This window comes from Rhipicephalus sanguineus, chromosome 6, assembly GCF_013339695.2.
Source record: "Rhipicephalus sanguineus isolate Rsan-2018 chromosome 6, BIME_Rsan_1.4, whole genome shotgun sequence".
Taxonomy (NCBI): domain Eukaryota; kingdom Metazoa; phylum Arthropoda; class Arachnida; order Ixodida; family Ixodidae; genus Rhipicephalus; species Rhipicephalus sanguineus.
In genome coordinates, this window is record NC_051181.1 from 150586897 (window position 1) to 150604160 (window position 17264).

At 46.2% G+C, this 17264-nt stretch overlaps 1 protein-coding gene across 2 annotated transcripts in view; it reads left to right on the forward strand.

Annotated features, from left to right (window-relative positions):
* LOC119396782 (potassium voltage-gated channel protein Shaw) overlaps positions 1 to 17264 on the forward strand; it is a 132467-nt gene that overhangs the window by 106520 nt on the left and 8683 nt on the right. The gene's annotated exons all lie outside the window — the stretch shown is intronic.

Consider the following 17264-nt stretch of genomic DNA (forward strand, 5'->3'; position numbering starts at 1 on the left):
GCATACTGGAAAAAACAGCTCAAAGACTAAGAGGATTTATTCTTTGTAAAGGGAACTGTTCTCCAGAAACCGAACTCGCAAAACTTTTCTTTCGCAAGTTCGCTTTTCCATTGGTCAGCCGGCTTCGGTAATGATATGTCCGGTAACGCGATTGGTTTAAATATTTGCTTACAAAATTTTTAGCGTAAGCAGCTTTGCGAATACGGGCCCTGATTACATCGCATACGAAGAGAGCGACGCATAAGTGCAAGGAAAAGATAATAACAATATTAGTTGTGGTTTTACGTCCCAAAACCACGAAATGATTATGAGGAACGCCGTATAGTGGAGGGCGCCGGAAGTTTCGACTACCCGGCGTTCTTTAAGGACACTGACAACTGGCCAGGACGTGTGATTAGATCATAGTAAAAATGAAAAGACCATGAAATAGAGTGAAATATTCCAGCATGCTTTTCACACACACACACACACACACACACACACACACACACACACACACACACACACACACACACACACACACACACACACACACACACACACACACACACACACACACACACACACACACACACACACACACACGCGCGCACGCGCGCGCGCACGCACGCACGCACGCACGCACGCGCACACACGCGCGCGCACACACACACACACACACACACACACACACACACACACACACACACACACACTATCTCTCTCTCTCTCTCTCTCAAAAAACGCGAGCATGCTGTTAGGGAAGCTCGTTAGTCTGCATCATTGCGTGCATTACAAACGATTTCAGCTCGATACTCCACCTCGAATACAAAGGCGGAATCGGAATCGAACCTTCTCAGAGCATTCATATGACGCATCATTGGGCTTATTTGTACGGCTTCTAACATTGGCGTCACCGAAGCTGCGCTTCACATAGATTTAAATGTGTATACTGGACTCTTCTTATGTATATATGTGTGTTTGTGACTGTACTATTTGTGTGTATATGGTGTATATGTGATAATTGTATATACCATAATCACCCGACACCTGGAGTAGCAAGCCGGGCGATAAACCAGGCTAACCTCTCCGGGGATTTCATTAAAGAATCTTATCTCTCTCTCTCTGGACCTGCAGATTTTCTTTTTCCTTCTTGCTTTAGATGAGGCCAGTATACCTCACCAATGCTGCCGATTCGTTTAGCAGGTGTCTCCATTAAACATTACATCATGCAGAAACCGCTATTGATAAAGAAGTCACTTTTTATCGTGGTGAACGCCGCCCTGTAAAAGCTCGCGCAGCAAATTACCCGGCTTGGTGACGGAAATGGTAACATAATGCGACGTCACTCATCGGGGTTCTCTTACAAAAAGAGCAAAAAAACTGAACAGTGTATGCGTATGTTCGTCAATTCACAGGCTATCTTTCACAGTGACAGCCGTGTTGTGGGCGTATAAAATTACGTATGGGTTTTATATGACCGGATAATAACTGGCATGCACCCTAAACAAACCACGCTGTTCACTGTAAACGTGCAGTCAGCGCGTGAGGTCGTTAATTTTCACAGAACTGTATCACAGATCAGAGGAACACTGCACTTTATTCCAGCCACAATGTGTCATTCTCATAAATAAGGTTACGCATTGTGTCACACAAAACTACTCGGCAAAGTAGCCCCACTTACCGGTCTTCAACAATACAGGGTGAGCAGCCGTCCATATCGTAACAATTGTTCAGCGCCACGCATGTTAACCTCCATGTTGCAGGTATGCATTGCTTGAAACAAGGAAACACATTGTACTTTTATCCATGTTTCATGACCGGGTGTTCGGTTTTCGTTCACGATATCCTGCGAAATTTCACGGAAGTATAAATCATGCTAAGCTTCTCAAACCTTGTTGTCCGTACAATCTGTTTCCAAAGCCTCACTGTTGAGATTACGGCAGCACTGCTCGAAGCTGAAAAGCCTAAAGGTTTGCGCTCCAACGTATATAATTCCGTCTCTTTCCCCACTTCGACCCCCCTTTCTTTAGCCTTTTCTCGGAGCCATACAATAATCTGACGTCCGCCTCGGTGGTACAGTGGTTACGGTGCTCAGCTGCTGATTCGAAGGTCGCGGTTTCGATCCTGGTCGCGGCGGGCGCATTTCGACGGAGGAGAAATGCTAGCTATAGAGACCAGTGTACTGTGCGATGTCAGTGCACCTTAAACACCAGATAGTCGAAATTTCCGGAGCCCAACAGCACGGCGCGCGTCATAATCATACTGTGGTTTTGGCACGCAAACCCCCGATACTATGACTATTATTAGTCTGACTTGCTCGGTCACCTTTTCGAGGGCATCCTGCTTAATACGCCTCGAGGCAACGGCAGAAAGGAAAGCATGTCGTCTTTTTTTGTGTTTGTATGTGCGTGTGTTCCTATAGCATTGCACAAGCGAATCGCATACGAAAGTCCAACGGCAAAAAGAAAAAAAAAACATCCGCGTGGCCAGTGCGGACGCGGCTGGCCGCGCTGCGGATTTCCTGCTAGATGCACCGTCGTCGCCGTCTTCGGGGCGAACGCCGGCCTTTCTTGGCGCTCTTAAATATGCAAAGGGCCAGGCGCAGTCTATTTGCTGAGCACTCCTCGCTTAGCCGGTCGCCGCGGCCGGGCGCTTTGCTTTTGTCTGCGGTCCTCGGTGCATTGCGGCGCGTCCGACTCGCCCTCTCTCTCTCGCCTACCATCCTATTCCACTCTCGCCGCCCTCCTCGCCCATACATGCGCGCACGCCCATTTGCAGTATGCCTAATCCCCTCGCCTCCCCCATTTACTCTGCTGCTTCAGCGCGCCTGCGCAGTCACTTTAGCTCGCGCACCGCTCTTTATTTTCGCAGCGTCCACCTCGCCGCTGCGGTGCATCTCATTTTTCTACGGAGCACCCCCCTTTTTGTTTGTAGAAAACAAATCTTCTTAACGTCGATGCCATTGCGCTAGCGCTGTAAAGAAGCTATAAATGAGCACGCTATATATTCCTTGTTTTATAATTAACTTGCTTCAGCAGAATCGCGAGTTGGGCTAGTTGGTGGATGTTCATCGTAATATAATTGACAGCGCAACGGGTTAAACGCGGACATTTCTTCTTCTGTCCGTGTTTAACCCGTTGCGCTGTCAATTATATTACGATAACTTACTTCTGCGTTATAGTTTCATGACTTTAATGCAAACTCAGTCTACCTCTCTTCCCACGTCATGAAATTGGTTGAGCGACGCGCCTATATATACTTCCACTGATGGAAGCTTATTGGTGGGTACTCTTGTTAGTCCGCAGTTGGCATTAAGTACTGTTGAGCAAGGACCTTCGTTGGACATCTTGCTGTCCCCTGTCAACCGCAAAACGCTTTCTTCATTTATTGTTGCAAAGCTGACCTAAATGTCTAACGTACACTGTAGTTTTGTAAGCACACACACGCACGCACGCACGCCCGCGCGCGCGCGCCTATAGCTTAATGCATTTGTTTTATTTTCTTTGCCATGTCACGTGCCTGTTTGGTACACAACACACTGCGCCAGAACTATCCCGTATATAAGCTTAGACGGTCGTGAAAATGTCTCTTTGATATCTTAACCGCGTGATATGTTATTGCACTTAAAACTTCGTGGTGAACACGACGCGCTGGACATTCTGCAAAAAATTAAAAAAAAAGAATCCTTGCCACAGAAAAATAACCTGTGCGTATCGTCATACTTAATACGAAGGCTTCCCGAACTTTGAAGCTGTTGCACTGAACTACGTGGGTACTGATTTACCGTTTCTTTTTTTTTTTTTTCTTAGTAGTGTGTTTCTTATTTCTCAGATGCCGCTGACATTCACATTCTAGCGAGTAAACCTGCACAGCTTGCACCTCGGGCAGAACGCGAATGTTATGCTAATTTCCCCGGGTCGCCTGCCGAGTGGCGGAGGACGCCGTCGAGAAAAAGTTATGCTAATCTCCGTGCTTCACAACCTCAGCCACTCTCGAATAAGGCCAGACTAAGCTGCCTCCTCGCTACATGCGTCCGTAATACCGAATACGTCATACACCGCGAGCCCGTCCTCTTCAATCTCATTAAGGATTGTGTACCAAGCTGCATTCTTTTCCGGAGAGACCTGACGATGACGTCTCATTCAAATTGCAATCTTCGACGGAGGGCTCAACAGTCAGTGAAGACTTTACATTGTTCCCCAGAAAAATGATTTCTTCCTAACGCAGAACTGAAAAAATTTCGCATAGCAACCTCCCCCCCTCTTTGTTTCAGAGGAAGGGGTTGTTTTTCAATCGCTACAATGCGTAATCTAAATGAAACGACCGTGGCGATAATTGTTCCAGGAACAAGTGCCGATTGTGCATAAGCCTTGTTTCCCGAGCGACGCTATTTGTCGAGGCTATTAAGAACTGCAGCTTGTGCCGGACGCCTTTCCAACAATGCGTTCAAACAGCCCCTTGATGAAACTTCGGTGGCCCCATAGACTCGGCTCCTCGCATTTCGCGATGTTTTCGCGTGCTCGAATATCGAGTTCCGAAAATTTTCTACTCTGTATTAAAAAAAACTACCGTTCGCATATAAGGAACGGCTCATCAACACTCGCCCGCGGCAAGTAATGACTGTCCGATCTCCATCTCTGGGGCATTAGCGTTGGGCTCGTTAGGCTCGGGATCAGAGAGAAAATTAGTATAGAGGGGGCGGGTCCGTGCAGCTTCGAGGAAGCGAAGAAATTATGCATGTTCGAGGCGTTCGTGGGTGGGTTGCGCAGTATGTAGCAACAGCGCGAGTTTTGCACCTCGAAAAATATACCTGTGATAAGAAAGGAAACATCAGTTTCACTTCGTCGAAAGATAGAGCTATACACCCAAAGCTTCGTTGCACTCAAGATGAAACCACCACTCGATTGCCCGAAAACGTCCCAACTAAAATGGAAAGAAAAATAAGAAGAACACGATCTCTCATTTCAGAATCGTAATGACGTGAACCTAGGAGTGGCATACCTTGTGAGGGAGTTTATGAAATGGACAATCTCGAATTATGATAATTTATGCTTGCTGTATGTCTGTAATGGACGTACTGCTTTCTGAAACGTAATTGCAGGACACGCTTGCTTCGCATGAATTCCTTCGATCCTCCTATTTTTCTGTGTAATTCTCATTCGCACAGTTTTGTATTATTTCGCATTTGTGAGTTAGACGGACACTTCGTTGTTGCATAATATTAAACTGTAGAGCACAAATTATGTAAGGGACGGAGAAGTATACACGCATTCACGGGACAAGTGCTGTGTGTGTTCTTCTACGCCCCGTGCCTAATTCACGCTCTGCACTTTACCATTATGAATCAACCAGCTTAACAAAGAATTGTAACAAAGAATCTTAACAAAAGAACATTTTTTTTTTAATTTTGAAGCTAGCGCTCGTTTCGTCTATCTGTTCCTGGCTTGTGTGTTTCTTGCGCTACCTGCTCAAGTATGAAAGAATTCTCTTTAGACACACTTCGTTTTTCTCCCAAGGTAGCATTAATATTCCAAAAGAATGCAACGATAAACAAGTATCAGCAAAAATGATGGCACCTGCGAATATATTATGTCCGCAACAGGGTAACACTGTCGAGTATAAAGATGGTGTGTACTGCATAAAAAAGTAGTTCTTGTTAAGATGGCGGTGTCTGCTGTTAAAGCAATACTACTCTGTCTTCTGTGGAGGTTCCTCCCATGCGCTGCAATATGCCAGATTGTTTAAGCATTTCACTCCCTTCGAAATGGGATCGCTGCAACAGGTACCGAACGCGACACCCTTGAACACAGCGGCGTAACATCGCAGCCAACGTGCTAGAAATGTTACATAGGCGATGTGCTGCGATGTGCTTTTCTAGCTCAAGGCAATTCTTGCCCAGCGCACCTAATCTCTCCTGTATTAAATCCCTTAATAGAAGTACACCTTTCAGGAATCGATTACTAACAGATGGAAGAAGGGGCGAGGTGGTGGAGTACGGGACGATAATCTGACATTTCTCTTGCGCAATACCGCGCTTTCGTTCTTGAAAGAGTGCTAGTCCCAGAGCGCTAGTCCCAGAACACTATAATCCTCTCGGGAATCAGTCCGCTACTTCAGACGACACCGCGCTTTCTCTCGCAGAAGCAGAAAAAAACAACAAGAAAACAAAACTACAAAAAAGAAAAGCAACGAGTATGCTAAGGAAGCCCGACGATTTCGAAACGCTACGCCAGGAGACGTACTCTGCGCATTTTGCCTCACGTTCGCGTTCGTTCGTTAACCTTTTCTGTCTGTTCTACTCGTGTTGCGTAATCCTCTTCCGTTTAGTGCAAGGACAGCCAACGAGGATTCATTGTCGCAGATCCTGCTAAGCTCTCTTGATTGTATTATCTGCTCGACACCGTCTCATCAACTTGCGTGCAGGAAGGAAACCGATTGTTACCGACCCTCCCAAGCCTCACCTCGGTGCACTGTTTATATATTTTTTTCCTTCGCGTTTCACGCAGGAGCACGCCTGTCAGTCGCAGCAGCCGCCGTTAATCTGCTCTCTCGGTCTTTTTATTCACCTATTTTTGTCTCTTACGAACGACGTGTGTCACTTTCTCTGTGAATTTTGTTATACCGTAGTCTTTCTTTTTTCCTGATAGGAACTTTAAGGTTCAGAAAGGTACCAACGCATAGATTCATGGCGGTAATATCGCGCTTACAAATCAGGAAGACTTTGTCTACATACAATGGTTGTGAATTGCAATGGAGTGATTGACGTCTCAAAGAGAGAGAGATAGAGATAAATGTAATTTGGAAAAGCAGGGATGCTAACCAGGATGTAAATATACGATTTGCTACCCTGCACTGGGGAAGGAGGACAGGGAAACGGAAAGGTACAAATCAGTACACTGGTTATGGGAGGCGCCATACAGTGGACGGTTTCGAATCGTGCCCGAGAACCGTGGTTCATTAACGGATGCAACCAAAGCAAAGTACACTATTTTATACCGTTCCGTGTTCTCACTGGTTAACACCAACAAGTGACGTAATCTCTCTTCTTTCTTCGGCGAGAGCGCATGCGTATAAGCAAACTTTACCTGTGTTACGAGAGTCTGACAGACTAACAGTGTGAACCCTGCAGGTTAACTCTTCTGTAACGCGTGTTCTTCTAAATTCTTCGATTCTCTTTGTCCTCGATAGCCTGCATACTGAAGCCAAGCAACACAAGCTCTCGTGCTATACTTTTTTTCTGGCGCTCTCGGCCATAGCGCCGACAAGCATTCTCATCATGCGAGGAGATTCTCGCTTCTTTGGCGCAGAGTTTTCAAAGAGGCGCCTCTGGCTTCTGCCGCACGGAAGCTGCGAACGTTTTTTGCATAACGCTCAAGCAGCTGTGCCCGTCACACAGACCGAAGGCAGGACAATTCAACATAACACATGCGCGCCGCCTTGTGTTGGATTATCTTGCTGCAACGCGAATGGCTTCGAGAAAAAAAATTTCTTTTCCACAACTTGCCCGCTCTTCTTCGAAGCTCCTCACCCGTGGATTCAGAACGGTCATCGCTTCAATGCTGACTCGAAAACGGCTGAACGTTGCCGCTAGCATGCGCGATACCGCAGGTAAACACCGAGCCTTCGCCTGTGTAGGCTGGTACAACCAACATTTCGAATGCGGAAAATTTTCGCAAACACGCGGCCTCATCGCTAGTATAGGAAATATATTGGTAAAAATGCTTACTTGATGGCATCCTGCCCATCAACAAGCCAAGAACCTACGAGAAAAGAGAAAGCACGAAATGCTTACAGATGAGCATTCATATATCTACGTGGAACACATCGCGATCAACATATGCATCTTTGACTTTCATTGCACGACATGAACGACTTGCAGGGTCAGCCTTTTTCACGTCAGCTTTTTTTCTCTAAAACGTTTCTTTCTGCTTCTGATCATATGTCATTCTTTTTCCCTTTCACTACACTTATTTCTTATTCTTTTTTTTTCAGTATATTTGGGTTGGTTTTCTAATTCAATTTTAAATGCGAATGCATTTCTTAGTCGGGCTATGTGAGGCGTCCGGCGTTGTCCGCGCTCCGGCAGGTGTTATCTCTCCGCTCTCACTCCCTCTCCAATAGCAACAGCTGCGGGCGCGCGCGCTTATACTCGCCCCTAGCAACCGGAGCATGTGGTGCGAGAGAGTGTAGGAGAGGGTAGGCGCAGTGCTTCGCCGCTCCTTCTCTCGCCGTTCGCTCTCTCTCCTCCCTGCGCCCCACTCTCCCGTCCGCTCGCGCCTCACTCTCGACCGTTCGCTGGCTGGGCGCCTCTCAAGAACATCCGGAAATGTGTGCTCGAGACGCCGCTGTGAAACGCCAACGGCGACCACAAGGCTGAGATTATGGCCGTCAGGTACAATGACAACACAAACAGGTGCTGATGAATGTGTAAATAAATGGTTACGGTACAAATCCTCGTCTCGTCATTGGTTTACGCCATTAAATTTACTACGCCGTGTACTCTCGGCGCAAGAAATGCATTCGCATTTCCTCACGATTCCCTTCGGGGAGGTGGGGGCATTTTTTTTAGTCTCTTTTTATCAGCCCTCCAGGCTGTGGGAGCCACGCCCATCGCAAGGCCGCTATTCTAGCGCCAAGTGCTGCGCAGTGGCGATGCGCGCGAGTCACTCGCAGGCTTCAAGAGCGACTGCCCGGACAGTCGGTGAAGGACTGCTGTGCGCGAGCGAGGGGCCCGGCCCTCGCTCGAAGGTTAGGGACAGTGCCCGCGCTATTGTATCGTGTAGCTTTTTGCAAAGTTCTGAGTTAGTGTTAATAAATGTTTATTTTGGGAGTTCAACCGATGAGCATCATTTCCTTGGCAGCAAGATGGCGCGAACCCTTCAGGGCCTATGGTGAGAACACTTCTTCCAGCTATCATAAAACGAGTTCTCTTTGGCTCGTTCTCCAGAAATCCCTGCCTAGAACTAAGATATCAAGGAACAATCATATCGTGGTTTGAGACGTTAAACCCCATCAATCATTTTTATATGATGAGATATCACGAAAAAAAAAACACACACACACACATTTTTGGGAGTTCAGCTATTCCAATAGCCGGCATCTCGCTCTCAAATTTAAGAAAAAGAAAATGAGTCATGGTAGATGTTGATAGAGCCAGAGAGAGAATGGAAGCAGGGGAGGTCAGCCATAGTCAGAGTTAAGTTGACCACCCTGAACATTAAGAAGGGGGAAAGAGGGAACAGGCATAACCTTGAAACATTACCTTGTTTGCATACTTCTTTTTCTATACAGTGTTCGATGGCAGCACGCGCTTTCACACCATGCATAGCACGGCAAAATCTAACGGAGTTCTATTGCATTATGAAAACTGCTCTTAAATTATGTAATAATAATAATAATAATAATAATAATAATAATAATAATAATAATAATAATAATAATAATAATAATAATAATAATAATAATAATAATAATAATATCTGGTGTTATTTCTGACATCGCACAGTACACGGCCCTCTATCATTTCGCCTCCATCGAAATGCGACCGCCACGGTCGCGATCGAACCCGCGACTTTTGGGTCAGTAGCCGAGAACCGTAACCCCCGTAACCACCTAGGCGGGCTTATATAATAGGTCTGCCTTTGGCGAATGCAGGATAGAAAACTTAAAACCCTAAGCCACGAATAAGACAACAACGACAACAACAGAAGCAGCGGGAAAGCAGATGACAGGCGATGTACTATATCGCCTTGAGCTTCATTAAACCCCTATACGCTCAACCCTCCTTTGGAGCAAGAACAGAAGAAAATAATGACACTTAACCGCAGAAAGTGCAAGCGTACTGCTGAAAGTTTTGGTCAAGGACAAAGAGAAAGCGTGCGCGAATATAAAGCCCCGAGCCTTTAGCAGCATCACATTTCCCGCGTATTTGGCGATGTCCGCTCGGGCCTAAGGGGCGTATATGCGCAGCCTTCTCCGGAGCGGTGCGCTTCGCTCTGCGCAGACAGCATTTATCAACGCACAGCGATTCCTTACTTCTACCACGCTCCGGCTTGGGGTCCGTGAAGTTCTCGGCTCATTTAATCTCGTGTCGCTATATAAATAACGGGAGCGCCACTGTTCGTAATGGGCCATCTTGTATGCTGCAATGCCTTCCGTATAACCCGCGTTGTAGGAGCGTTCAACATCGAGCTGTACGTTCATGCGGAGTTCATTGTTTGCGGGATGCTGATTCTCGTGAAACATTCGAATGTGCAGCCCAGCCATTTGACGCAGTGCAACACCGCGTTGGTTGTGCGCGCTGGCACACGTAAGGCATAGGAAATTCAGGCTACCGGGGCAATGTCCAGCAAATATTCTGCTTTTTTACCGAATGCCACATCACGTAAATGTTTGAACCTGCCTTTGGGTTTAGTTCATCCTTCGTAGACAAATTTATAAAGTTGTAAGAGATGAAAAACGAAAGGCCGAAGGCAGGGAGATTAACAGAAAGATGTCTAGATGGCTACCCTACGCTGGTAGTATGGCAAAAAGGAATACGAAAGTGCTACTAAAAAACTAAGTGTGCAGACTCACCCCATTTTTGTAATTTGCTTCGTACACTTGAATCGTGTCCTTGTAACTGCCAAGATAAAAAAACACAGAACATAGAGGGGCCCAGACATACAAATATAATGTTTAATGCACAGCCTTCGTTAGACTTAACCTAAACAAACAGGACCCGTTTATAGCGGCTTGACTTGATCAAACTCCGGTTATAAAGAGCAAATTTCTAATACTTTGTTAAAAAGATGCGTTAAGCGGCCTAATCAATGCACATCATCTAAACATTCGGGTACTCATCGCTGGAGGTGCTTAAGGTGCTAAAGGCACAAGGTGCTTAAGGCACATTTCAGGTTAGGTGTGACGATCGCTGAGTACAATCTTTACTGAGCATAATAAATTTTACATTATAAGCCAACCCTTGCCAGCTGGGCATGTCATATATATTTATTGGCGGCACAATTTTTTTAAGTAGTGAATTCAAAGTCAAATATATGCGAACGTGAAGGACAGAATGTTGGAGTCTGATGCATGCGAAACTAAATGGCAGTGGTTGGCCTATGTTTTTGACGTAAGATTTCGAGAAATTGACGGTTGTTCGAACTAGACTGTCATGTCGTCAACGTTTTGACCAAGGGACGCCAGTATGATAAAACACCGCAGCGCCCTTTGGCCAGCGCGTGGCGTCTATGAACAACTCCAAAAAAGCTTCTCGTGCGCCTTGTATTGAAGTATCGATCATGCTTCGCTTTTTTTTTTCTAAGACAATCGTCGGCGACGCAAGTGTCCATGCGGCATACTACGTCCCCGCCACTTTCCGATCAAACACTCCGCCGAAAAACTGCGACGGTGCGCGATGTGACAGCTCATTCTGCCGAGAAAGAGCGACACGCCGGTTTTCTAGACGGTGATGAAAAAGAGAAAAGCACTCAGCATATTGCAGTGCGCGACATCTCGCGCCCCCCTCACCCCCCTTAAGAAAAAAAAAAAGAACGAACGGTGCGCGGCGACGCGGGCTCCTCGAAGCTTGGCAAGCAAACAGCAGGAGCGGCGGCGGCTGCGTGCGAAGCCCAATGAAGTAACCGCACACACACGAGAGCGCCAGTACGAAGCCACCTGAAAGTAAAGCGAACGCTTCGCCTGCCGCCATTCCCGCCAAAACTCCCACCACCCTATACACACCTAGCTTTCACCCTCTTCGTGGCGACCATAAATTTCAATGAGCCAGACCCGGCGACCATTCGTCTTCGGGACTCGCGCCACTTGTCCCGCCACAAGAACCGGGAGAAGCAGTGAAAACGAGAAAACGCCAACGTAAAGAGCAGAGAAACAACGCGAGTGGCGTACACGTTCAAAAACAAAGGAATGCCTGAGAGTGAACGACTGAAAAGAAACATCTTAATAAGGCTGAAACAGCCGTAAAAGAAAATACAGAAGCGTAGAAAAAAAGACGAATAACTTGTGTGTGTGTAGAAGTGGAGGGGGGAGGGGGGAGGTCAAAGCAGAAAGAAGAGCTTGTCGGGCTGAGAACGCAAAAATAGCAAAGCGGAAGAGGCGAGACAATAGAATGAAAGAAAGAGAGAAATAAATAAAGAGAGAGAGAAAGAAAGAAAGACATACCAGTGCGAGAGTATTGCTCGTCGCCATTGTGGCTCCCTTGTTTCTCTCTTTTACGGGAAGAGGAGGGAGGGGGAAAGGGACAGATGCTGTCTCAAGGTGCGTTGTCGTCGTATCTCGAAGAATACCGCGAAACACGGGAATGTACTCGCCTCGCGTGGATCGCCGTCGTCTCAGTGCAAACACGCAGGTACATGTGACAAGGCGATAGAGCTCGTCCTGCCGGCGCCGCCGGCGCCCGATGCCCTCATAAGCGCCTCGGATATAACGTCTCCCATCGATTGCGATGGGGCCACGCGCCAAGGTGGAGCCATGGGGCAAAATCATACCCCCTTTCCCTCTTTCATCTGCGCCGATCTCTCGCGCTGTCATTGTCCACTTAGCAAGATGGAGAGTTGCACCCAGTTTAGGTTTTCCTTCTCTTTGTAACGCCTGTACCCGCTCGGTCGAACGTGAGAGTGTCTCGTTAAGAGTAGGCGTGTGTGTGTGATCCTCCCCCGTCGGTCGATACAGCGACAGGCTCGTTGTTTGAGGGGCGAAGACAGCGGATGATGCTTCAAGAAGATATTGCGAAGAAGTATATACAAGGAGGTTCCCACGTCGTGGGGAGTCGGCATTTGCGGGAATCTTTAACGCCCGATCAATATGTCGACGCCTCGGTGAGACGGGGTGCGTGAATCCGCGTTGGCGTTCGTTGCCTCTGTGTGTATTCATGCGGATGTGCACGCACGAACACACCCAGAGGCAACTAACACTAGAGCACATATACGGACACCGATGTACACACGATGTACGCAAGCACCAATCCTATTCCAACTGGACCTTGAACTATACTTACTAGGGGATGGCAACCATTTCCGCGTTCCAACGAATTGGCTGTGCTTGGACTTATGCTAAACATATCGCTTTATCAACAGCCTGGGCGAGTTTCGGGTTTCATTACTGGGATGTAGCACCCTTTTAAATCTCTTGTGTCTTTTTCTACCTTTCTTTTTTTTTTTTTACTGGCCAGGTCGACTTCGCGCTGTTGAAACCATTATAATCTAGCGTAAATAGTTAGGCATATTAGAACGACATATCTTTTGCTGTACAGTGGTGCACAGTGAACGAGGAACCAGCAGAGGAAATGACAAAGAGCCAACTTCGAACAAGGTTTGTTAGCCAAAGCGAGAGAAATATCTTTGTTGTAGGTATATCAAGTGTTTTCGCAAACGAAACTTGTTGAGAGTTAGCGCTGTTTCACGTGCCAATGGAACAGTCCTTCCTGTATTCTCTTCGTTGCGCAGTGAAGCTATACGCGCCATAACTGTTCCTCTTTTGAACTATCAGCGTTCCACTTTGTTGTCACAAAAAAAAAAAAAAATGTTCGTTTGAAACGGGCGTTGCCGTGTTTGGCGTGTGATGTGGTGATAAAAACACAGACGCCCTATAAACAATATGCATGTATTTGAGCTTCACAATTCGGTAAACAACCGGCAGCACGCATTGTAGCGCAAACACTGCACTCCGTAATCTGTAATCAATATCAATGTAATTACAAATTAACTTCGTCTTGACGTGGCAAAATTTTATCTCATGAATAGCCTGTTATTCGAGACGACAACCAGCCTTAATACGGCCCTCAGTGGAAAGAATTAGTTGTGAGCTGTGAAGTTTTCATTAGGCTTGGACATTACTAACGACATGGCAATTATAGCTGAAAACAGACGAGCAGTACGTGCCGACAATGTTACTGAATACCTTCAGTTTTCCATTACATGGAATCATCTAATCGGTAATTGCTCAGGATTTCTGTAGGTGTCGAATTACTCGTTTTTAAGGTGCCGAGCTGTCGTTGATTAAACAATGCCTATACTGAGACAGGCCCGGAACATTCGAAGCTTTGGCGTAAATTTAAACGATGCAGGTTTGAGGTCACGTGGTGGGAATACTTATGGGTGTGAAATCGAGCACCATCTTGGTGCAGTACGCAAAGTGATAGAGGGAGCGGCGTGTTTTAATTAACGCGTTGAACGACAGTTATGTTCGCCTACGCCTTACCGGGATTCACCACGTTCTGGCTACATACGGTGTGTTACCGGTTGCATATTAATGCAGAACTTCTACGGATAATTCCTCCCTGGAAGCATTGAAGTGCCCCATCAGAAAAATGCGATAGCTGCTTTCACGTGGTGGTGGTAGCAGCTATAGGCGGGTTATTCCCGGCAGATCTGACCGGCAACATTGCGATGTTTCATTTTGTTTTGTCATCGCTATGATAAAAGACTTGAGCAGTAAGAACGCAGTTTAACAATAGATTTCCGATGTCAAGCAGCTGTGCAGATGTTTCAGTGGTGCCGTGTAAACAAAACCATGTCATCACATCCGATCGCATATAAGAAATGCTTACGGAGCGAGACTTCTGCTGCATTCTTCGGAAAGCAAGCTTGGCACTTCATGAAACAAGAGAAATTAACTGGCAGTGCCAAGTAAGAGCGAATGCTAGGCTTGCACAGTTGCTATAAGAATACACATAAATGTGAACAGGTAGCGGAAATAAAGCTTATAAAATCGGCAGGCACAAGGCTTGCACGACGGGTGAATTAAATTAGCTGCATCACGGGAGTAATGTCTTCCGACAAGATATTTTACTGTGAAAGTTTTTCCTCGTTAAAACCGTTTTCAATTGGATAACTTTAGTAATAGCAATTAAGGGAAAAATGAGCGTGTGAAGAACATGTTGTCTAAAGTATCGTTACGTACGTGGAGTGTTCTATACGTTTTGAACGCAGTTCAGTTGTTACGTCACGTCAGATGTATGTATACCATGATATTCATCCGCCACTTGTCCGGATTCCGGTCCTAGTGTATTCGAACGGAACAACTAAAGGTTACATATGTTTCACCAAAATTACAGCTTCTTCCTTTCGGTACCAGGCATCTTGCGTCACTTGTTGACATCCCCCATTAAGAAACGACCCAATATCAGATAGTTAAAGAGCTTCCGCCCGGTCAAAAGAGCCTTCCTGTTATATACATATATAACCTCAACCCATGTCGAGCAGGGGGATGTAGGGTCAAGAAGTAAAAGACGGAAGGAAACTTTAGCCTCTTTTTCCGACTTCGGCAAGTGATTTGCTCGCATCGTTTTGCCGCCACGCGCGATCGAAGGGCGAAATAAGAAACCATTTACTGTTTTCGTGAGGCGAGCGTAGTAGGCTCATCCACTAATGATCGCGGCCGGACACGATTGGACGACAGCGACGGTCATCAGAAGGCGCTGGGGCTTCGCCTGGAAAGTGGCCCGCCGTCTCTGGTGACACCGTGGCCTCCTGCCGGCCTGTGTGGGAAAATGTAACCGACGCACGTCGATTGGATACTAGGATGGGAAAGGGGCGTGTTTGGGAAAGGGTTGTACGAAGGTAGCGACAGGCAAGTAGAAGCCTCGCAAATAGAATGAAATAAAGCAAAAAAGCAAAAAAAAGGAGGCCATGTTTGTCGCTTCCGTTAAAACATGTCCCCCATGATGGGACCTCAAGAGAGAGCGCTGATCGTCTCGTATACGAAACGACGTGACATCACTTATCTCTTTACTTTTGTGCTGTTTTCGTTTCGTCGTCTACACCGTTTTATTATTTTTCTTCTCGTCATTAAACTCTGGGCAACATCAACTTGAGAAATGACGACCCTCTCTGGGTTCTTATATAGACTGGCGTGCGTCGTTATTTTTTATTTATTTTTTTTGTCCCAGCAGAACTCATATCGCGATTCGAATATTTCAGCGTGTGTGTGAGTCTATGTCTTCGTCTTGCTATTCCTTCGCCTGCGAATGCAGCGCCTGTCTTATTTCAACGAAAGACGGCCCAGTTTGATCCCGCGAGGGCACTAGACGTCGGGGCAAAATATAAAATTGAAATTGAAAACGCGTTTCGTAAAAAAATCTGTATTGCTCGCTCGTCGTCCCAGAAGCGCTGCGTTGCGCTTTCGTCTAATTTCGGGTCGCTTCCGTCCCCCCGTTTTTTTTACCTTTTTTTTTCTCTTTCTATTTTTAGAGAGGAAAGCTTAATCAGAAGGAAAGGCCCCCCGGAGACCACGCGTGCAGGAATGGAGGATACCTATGACGTTCCTCCTGCCACTCGTCCTCGTTCACCGTCGCGAGAAGGGCTTAAGGTCTTGCTTTAGAAAAAAAAAAAAAGTAAATAAAGCTATATAGCTCTAGTTGCTGTTTTTTTTTTACTTTTTCGGCAGGGATAGATTCGAACACCAGTATTATAAAAATTATATGGCAGTTTCTTGAAGTAATGAAGGAAGAAGAACGAATAACAAGAGGGCGAAGGCAGGGAGGTTAACAAGAAAAATGTCCGGTTGGCTACCCTACGCTTGGTGAATGGGAAAAGGGAATAGAAAGGTGAGAAAGAGAGGAGGGAAGGAAAGAAGGAAATTATGAATAAATGCGCGGACGCGTATGTGTCCGCTGCACTATACAATAGTCAAAAGCATTCACACAGGCTTGTAGTCCTCAAGAAACACAAAAGTGTTTAACCTCCTTGTGAGCCAACGAGCGATGGGGACGGTGCTCCAGCGGCATCTGAAGTGCGTAGAAGTGACCTTCCCGGATGTTTGAGATTTCGCGTAGCGTATTAGTAAACCAGCGTCCAATTATGATTTGCTACGTGAGAATTAGCGCGCTGAGAGTCATACCTCTGCTCACTCTGTATGATCAATCAATCAATCAATCAATCAATCAATCAATCAATCAATCAATCAATCAATCAATCAATCAATCAATCAATCAATCAATCAATCAATCAATCAATCAATCAATCGATCGATCGATCGATCGATCAATCAATCAATCAATCAATCAATCAATCAATCAATCAATCAATCAGTATCCCGTTTTGACAGGTATTAACAACAGAACTTTTCTCTTGCTAGGCTACTTATATTAGCAGGTGCCGCCACAAGGCGCCAATTTCTTTTAGAGAAACCTGTACACACAGAAGAGGCGCGACGTGGTCGTGGCAGCCGCATAGCGTATGCCTTGGCGGTGCATTGTGCAAGCATTCAACATCCGGTGAAGAACGAGCTGGTTATTAAGCTTCTTGTCCCATTCTCACTAAAATAATCGTGCGTTTGTGTTT